This window comes from Pogoniulus pusillus, chromosome 1 (assembly GCF_015220805.1).
Source record: "Pogoniulus pusillus isolate bPogPus1 chromosome 1, bPogPus1.pri, whole genome shotgun sequence".
NCBI lineage: Eukaryota > Metazoa > Chordata > Aves > Piciformes > Lybiidae > Pogoniulus > Pogoniulus pusillus.
This window is the reverse complement of record NC_087264.1, coordinates 34,180,843-34,188,081: the sequence shown is the minus strand read 5'-3', so window position 1 is coordinate 34,188,081 and position 7,239 is coordinate 34,180,843. Positions and strand designations below refer to the sequence as shown.

The 7,239-nt window shown below is 44.1% G+C and overlaps 1 long non-coding RNA gene across 1 annotated transcript in view; it reads right to left on the bottom strand.

Moving 5' to 3' along the window:
• Window positions 1–1,327: 1,327 nt before the first annotated feature.
• Window positions 1,328–7,239, bottom strand: part of LOC135180781 (uncharacterized) — a 59,412-nt gene continuing 53,500 nt past the window's right edge. The window contains exon 3 of the long non-coding RNA XR_010304559.1: window positions 1,328–2,395. This is a non-coding gene — a long non-coding RNA (uncharacterized LOC135180781). The remainder of the gene's footprint in view (window positions 2,396–7,239) is intronic.

Genomic DNA, 7,239 nt, shown 5'->3' with positions numbered 1-7,239 from the left:
TGATAGATGCTTCTTGATAGTTATAAAAGGTGATTGACACTTAGACCTATAGAAGCACTTCAGTTGGAAAAGACCTTTAAGATCCTCAAGTCCAACCATTATCTAACTCTACGAAGTCTGGTGCAAAACCATGGCCCTTAGCAGTACCCTTGTGCAGATTTTAAGCACCTCCAGGGATGGGAGCATATTCCAGGGGTTGATAAACCCCTTCCTCAGTGAAGAAATTTCTTATAACAAAACTTTCTCTGTACTTTCTCAGGATTCTCCAATTAGCTGAAATTCAGGGCTGCCTTGGAGAGCATCCAGGTGTAACTCCTGCATCCAGCATCTTCCGATCCATCAGAATCGCAGAAACATTCATGTTGGAAAACCCCTTCAGGATCACCAAGTCCAACTGATGTCCCTACTCTGCAAGGTACACCCTAAACCATATCCCCAAGCACCACATCTAAATGACTTTTAAAGACATCCAGGGTTGGGGACTCAATCATTTCCCTGGGCAGCTCATTCCAAAGCCTGACCACTCTTGCCAGAAAAAGATGTTTCCTAACGTCCAGTCTAACCCTACCCATCCAAATCACTATCTATCACTAATGACCTGTGAGAAGAGACCAGCACGAACCTCTCAATAAGGTCCTTTCAGGTAGTTGCAGACAGAACTTCCTGTGGGTGCAGTTGTTAGCTCCTGGTTAATACCACTTGCAGGCTGGAACATAGAACGTTGGAACATAGAAGGTTCCACCTCAATATGAGGAGAAACTTCTCTATGGTGAGGGTAATGGAGTGGAATGGAAGTTCCCTCATTGCTTCAGGACATGGTTTTGAGCATCTCCTGTACAAAGAGAGACTGAGAAACCTGGGACTGTTTAAGTCTGGAGAGGAGAAGACTGAGAGGGGATCTGATCAGTGTGTACAGATATCTGAGAAGTGGGTGTCAAGTGGTTGGGACCAATCTCTTTTTGGTGGTCAGTAGCAACAAGACAAGTAACAGCAGGTACAAACTGGAACACAGAAGATTTCACCTCAGCATGAGGAGAAACTTCTTTACAGTGAGGGTAACGGAGCACCGGAACAGGCTCCCCAGGGAGGTTGTGGAGTCTCCTTCTCTGGAGACTCAAAACCTGCCTGGATGCATTCCTGTGTAAACTACCCTAGGAGGTCCTGCCTTGGCGGGGGGGTGGACTTGATGATCTCTGGAGGTTCCTTCCAACCTCTAGGGTTCTGTGATTCAAAGTGTTTCATTAAATACTCTGTTCTTGTGTAGTTTCTAGAAGGGCGTCATACCAAGCCTGCTGAACTTCAAGGTCAGATGCTGTAAAAGGACCAGGCCATTCAGGAATCCTATCATCCTGGCAGAATAAAGTATCAAGGAGAGACTTCTAGGTTTTGGGACACATTGGTTAGATGAAGGGTAACAGCTCCCTGAAGCAGGGTGAGGCTGACTGCTGAGTGTAGCTAGACAATGAAGTATGTTGGTGTGACAGGGAGGTTAATACACTGTAAAGGGGCACACAAAGCAGAACACTGTGAAAATAAGTTAAAATTCAGTGTGTGGTCAGTGACAGCAGAGAAGGAAGCAATATTTTCTAAGCTGTCTTTTTAGTCCAGAGGATTTGACATTTTTGATGCATTCAAGGGATACTCAGAACAAAACTGGATCTTACCCTGGGGCCAGCTGCAAAAATACCTATGCAAATGTTCAGTATTCTGTGAATGCTATTGACATGTTTAGGATTTTGACAATCTCATGTGTTGATTTCTCACTTCTACACCAGAAATTGGACACAAACATTAGCTAGGAAGCCTTCTGACAACAGTTCATACACCACACATCCTAGGATTTCAATACCTCGAGCGAGAAGTTTCTCAGGCTTGAAAAGAAGTATATAAGCTGAGAATGTCTCATTCCAATGCCTCCAATGACTGAAGTGTCCAGGCTCAGTTTTCCCCAGCTGCATACACTTGTGTGTGAGTGATGATGGGCTCAGCCATCTATGCCATGCAGAGGGAGGGAGTGCTCATGTTGCTCTGCCACAAATGTGTTGTATCCTCATGCCTTGTGCAAGGGGAGAAGGTGGTAATGGAAGCTCCTCGTAGCTAAAAGCTGCTTTGCATGAAGACTGCCAATTGTGCACTTCATTTTCTTCAGACATGCTGAAATTTTAATGGTGATGCTGGTTGCTACTACAGGAATTTTAGAGATGCTTTCTATGCTGGTATTTTGGGGAAGCTGCTGGGAAAGAAGGTTCCCAACTCTTCCCAATATTTCAAGAAGGATTTGTTGGATCAAGCTTTCATCTTGGCTCAGGAGGACCAAATGTTCCTTCAGGAGTGCTACATGTGCAGTAAACGCACTGCTGCCTTGGGGGTGATTAGTGCTGGTCATATGACTGATCTGGAGAGTGAGAAGAATGACAACATCACAGAATGTTAGAAGTTGGAAGGGACCTCCAGAGATCATTGAGTCTAACCACCCTGCCAAGGGAGAATGCCCTAGGGTAGTCCACACAGGAAAGCACCCAAGAGGGTTTTGAGAGTCTCCAGAGAAGGAGACTCCACAAGCTCTCTGGGCAGCCTGCTCCAGGGCTCTGTCATCTTCGTGTAGGATTTAAAACAAAACAATGCAGCGTAGCTCTTTATGCATTTGATGTCATTTCAGTTTAATCAGATTAACTTAAGGTTTTTTTTTTCCCCATAGGTAGCTGTGGAGGGATTTTTGCAGCACAGTGAGAGATAAAAACATGAAAAATTTGCCATGGACTCCAATGGACTTTTTTTGCTTGTTTGGTTGGGTTTTTTGACCAGTTGTAACTCAAGATTACAGTGCATTTATCCTTTCCTGTGTAACAAAGACATTGTTTCACAGAATGTTAGAGGTTGGAAGGGACCTCCAGAGATCACCCAGTGCAACCCACCTGCCAAGGCAGGATCCTCTAGGGTAGTCTGCACAGGAATGCATGCAAGAGAGTTTTGAAAGTCTCCAGAGAAGGAGACTCCACAACCTCTCTTGGCAGCCTGCTCCAGGGCTCTGTCATCCTCACTGTAAAGAAGTTTCTCCTCATGTTGAGGTGAAATCTACCTGTGTTCCAGTTTGTAGCTGTTGCTCCTTGTCTCATTGCTGCTGACCACTGAAAAGAGATTTGCCCCATCCACTTGACATCCACCCCTTAGATATTTGCACACATTGATCAGATCTCCTCTCAGTCTTCTCCAGACTAAACAGCCTCAGGGCTCTCAGTCTGTCTTTGTAGGAGAGATGCTCAAGTCCCCCAGTCATCCTTGTGGCTCTCCATTGGACTCTCTGTCTTGAATTGAGGACCCCAAAACTGGACAAAGAGCACAGCTGGAGGAGTGAGCAGGATGGATTTTATTTTTATCTTTTCATGTTAGTTTAAATTTGTCTCTTCCACTTGTTCACAGCAAGCACTAGTTTTAATTTACATTCATTCAAAGACTTAAAGCTCAGTTGGGTTTTGTTTGTTTAGTAGAGAGTATTTTAGCCTTTGAATAAGCAATGCAATGAAAAAAAATTAACCAGTTATTTTCACTATGAATCAGTACACTTCAGCCAATTTCTGTTTATTCTGCAATCTTTTAAAACCTGCTTTTTAGGGAAATAGTAAAAATTACAACCTAAATTTGGTCTTTGCCTTAATCTCTCCAGGCAGTGAAAAATCCTGCAAAAAAATGTGCCACCTGAGGTTCATAAATACACCCTGCTCTGTATTTTTATTTTTGCATACAGAAGCTACAAGAAGGCTGAGGATGTTGAGTTGTATGAAAACATGGAGGTGCATGAACATCCTAAGTCTGGGCTGAAGCAGCTGTCTGCAGTTCATGGAGAGAGAAAAGAGTCTCCAGCAGCCATTCATTGCACGTTTAAAAGTCCACTGTTTAAGGCTTGCAGAATTCATTGCCCTTCTATTTCTCTTCATCAAAGGAAGCAGGAAAAACTACTTCATATTGTACACTTAATTTTCAGTAGGTTAAATTATTTATATAGGAAAAAAAAAGTAGAATAAGTTTCCATTTTTCTGAACTCTTGTAACACCGTACCAGACTACGTTGATCAAAGCTTTTGAGGTTTCTGCCCTCTTTGGTGTAAATCTTTCATTACTGTTCTCTCTATAATACTATTTCTGTCAGCTTGTCCCAGGTTTCTTCAGACTGGCTGTGAGTTCTTGGCTGCATGTAAATGCAGCCCATATGCTTCTGGATTCAGCCCAATACTAAAATCAGAAGGGTTTCTTCCAATCTGGGAATTCAAATCTACCCCACAATTAAAAATCTGAAAGCACACAGATTTAAAGTTGTTTTTTTGGTTGGGCTCTACTTAATATGAAAGGTCTGGGTGTTATGTACATGACAGGAGGAAGAGAGTGCACAGAGAGGAAAGAATGAGTAGGCAGAATTCCACTCTCTAAGGCTAGGAATAGATGTGCTGTTGTTAGCAGATCACCCACTAAACACAGTGCACAGTACTGCAAATATCACAGCCTGGCACTGTCTGCATCTCACAAAGGCAATAGTGATGTGGTCTCCTTCACTGTATACATCTCCAGCACTGAAAGGCAAGAGGGTTGCCATCATGCCCATGCATTTTACACTGGGAAAGAAGTGCAAGATATTTTTACAGCTCTCTGGGTTCCCTCTCTTCCTTGAGGCGTCTTTCCTCAGGCAGCCTTCCAAATGCAAGGCCGTCACAGAAGCTAAATAAATAAATAACACAACTGGGTTGGCACAGCACATACAAAGCACAAGAATGTTAAAGGAACAGGTGAGAAATGTGAGGTTTGCATGGCTTGCAGTTTGAAAGGTCAGAGAGCAGACAAAGCCTGACAGCAAAATGCTAGAGATCTCCAAGAACCACCTTTTGAGGCTTTTCTTTTTTAAAAGCATGTGAAATAGTCAGGATTCACCATGAATTTCGGGAACTAGAAAGCTCCCATCACAAGGGATATAGAGAAGGCTGAGGTACTCAATAACTGCTTTAGAAGGAGGCTGAGGTGCTCAGTGACTGCTTTGAAAGGAGGCTGAGGTGCTCAGTGACTGCTTTAAAAGGAGGCTGAGCTGCTCAATGACTGCTCTAAAAGGAGGCTGAGCTGCTCAGTGACTGCTTTAAAAGGAGGCTGAGCTGCTCAGTGACTGCTTTAAAGGAGGCTGAGCTGCTCAGTGACTGCTTTAAAAGGAGGCTGAGCTGCTCAGTGACTGCTTTAAAAGGAGGCTGAAGTGCTCAATGAATGCTTTAAAAGGAGGCTGAAGTGCTCAATGACTGCAAGGCAGCTGAGGTGCTCAGTGACTGGATGAGACCTTGAGCAACTTGGGCTAGTGGAGGGTGTGCCTGCCCATGGCAGGGAGTGTGGAACTGGATGATTTTTAAGATCCTTTCCAACCTGAACCATTCCATGATTATGATCCTTCCCTCTACAAGAATTCTACATCACCTGTACTCTGAGAACTGAAGGTAAGGGTGTTTCCACAATCACATATCTAACAAGACCTGCCTGATTGAAGCTCAGTAGGAATCCAGTGTTTGAGTCCTAACCACTTTTGACAGTTCCACCTACAAGTATGGCTGGCTGGTTCCTTGAAGGGGAGAAGGTCATGAATAAATAGAAAATGGATGTGGGAGGAGGATAGAAAACACAGTCAGCAATTCAAGACAGGGACACACTTCAGAGGAATTGTACAAGTAGTATTTCTTCACCAGGAGAGAAACAGGTAGATTCAAGACTCTGCAGAAGCATTTATCAAGCTGGAAATACAAAAGGAGAGGGTGAGAGAACACTCAGTTAGGGGGACACTACAGGAGGAGTCATGTGTGTTGGCAGATTAGAGTGCAGAACTGATTAGTTAAGTAGGACTTGTAGTATTGCACAATGGCATTACTGCAGGCAAAATCCAAGGGAGAGAGCAATCTCTTGAACAGTGTGATCAGCAAGTTGTGTTTTTTATCAGACTTTCTAACTTGAAAAGTGCTATGTTAATCTTGTGTCAGGGAGGACAACAGAGAGCACAGTTGCACCATCCTCAGTGAAACTAATCCCAGTAGCACCTCAGCCCCCCTACTACACTCAGAGAGCCACTTGCTCACTAACCCCAGCAGGATGGGGGAGAGAATTGGAGAGGTGAAAGTGAAAACTTGCTCATTAAGATAGACAGTCCAGTGGGGAATGCAGAAGCTGCACACGCAAGCAAAGTCAAGTCAGGAACTAATTCACTGCTCCCCACTGGCAGGCAGCTGCTCAGCCATCTCCAAGGCTTCATCACACGTAACAGTTTCTTGGGAAGACAAACACCATGGCTTTGAACTCCCTCCTTTCCTCCTCCTTTCTCTGCTTTTTGTTGCTGAGTGCAACATCTCATGGTATGAGATAGTTCTTAGATGAGTTGGGGTCAGCTGTCCTGGCTGTGCCCTCTTCCAGCTTGTACACCACCAGTCATATTGCTTGCTCCCATAAGAAACAGAGAAGGTCTTGATGCCTTTTAAGCACTGTTCATCAATAGCTAACATGCTATTGGATCACAAATCCAAACCACAGCACTATGCCAGCTGCTGTGAAGGAAATAAACTCTACCCCAGCCAAAATCAGTTCACCAAGGAAATAAACTAAGGTGCATGCAATGTAATGACTTCATGTCCTCACTTAATATGCTTCAGTTCTTTTCTTTGTGCTGCCTCAGCTCTGTGGAAAAGGATTCTCTTTTTTACCAGAAGTCATGGGAACTTACTGAGATTTAGCCAGGCCAAGAAAAAAAAAAAGGATGAAGAGAGCAAAGAAACATCTGCTTATGCAAGCAAAGACTGAATCACAGAAACACAGAAACACTCAGGTTGGAAAAGACCCTCAGGGTCACCAAGTCAAACCAATATCCTCCTCTACAAGGCACACCCTAAATCATATACCCAAGCACCACATCCAACTTTCAAACACACCCAGGGTTGGTGACTCAACCACTGGCTGACAATACTCTGCCATTACTTTTTCAAGTGGGTGGCTTTGACAATGTTTGGGGAGCTCCTTGTTGCATTGGTGGAGCTTCCTCACTGATATGGGGAAGAGTCTGAAACTTTCACTGTCCATACTGCCGGCTTGTCAGGCAGTAGAGGTAGTGGCTGAAACAAAACCAACCCTTTAGCAGTTCTCCTCTCTGCTTGCCTTCAGGGCTGCCTTGGATGAGAGCTCAAAGATTATATAACCTGGCAGGACCTCTTTAGGCTGGTTTGTGATCCTACAA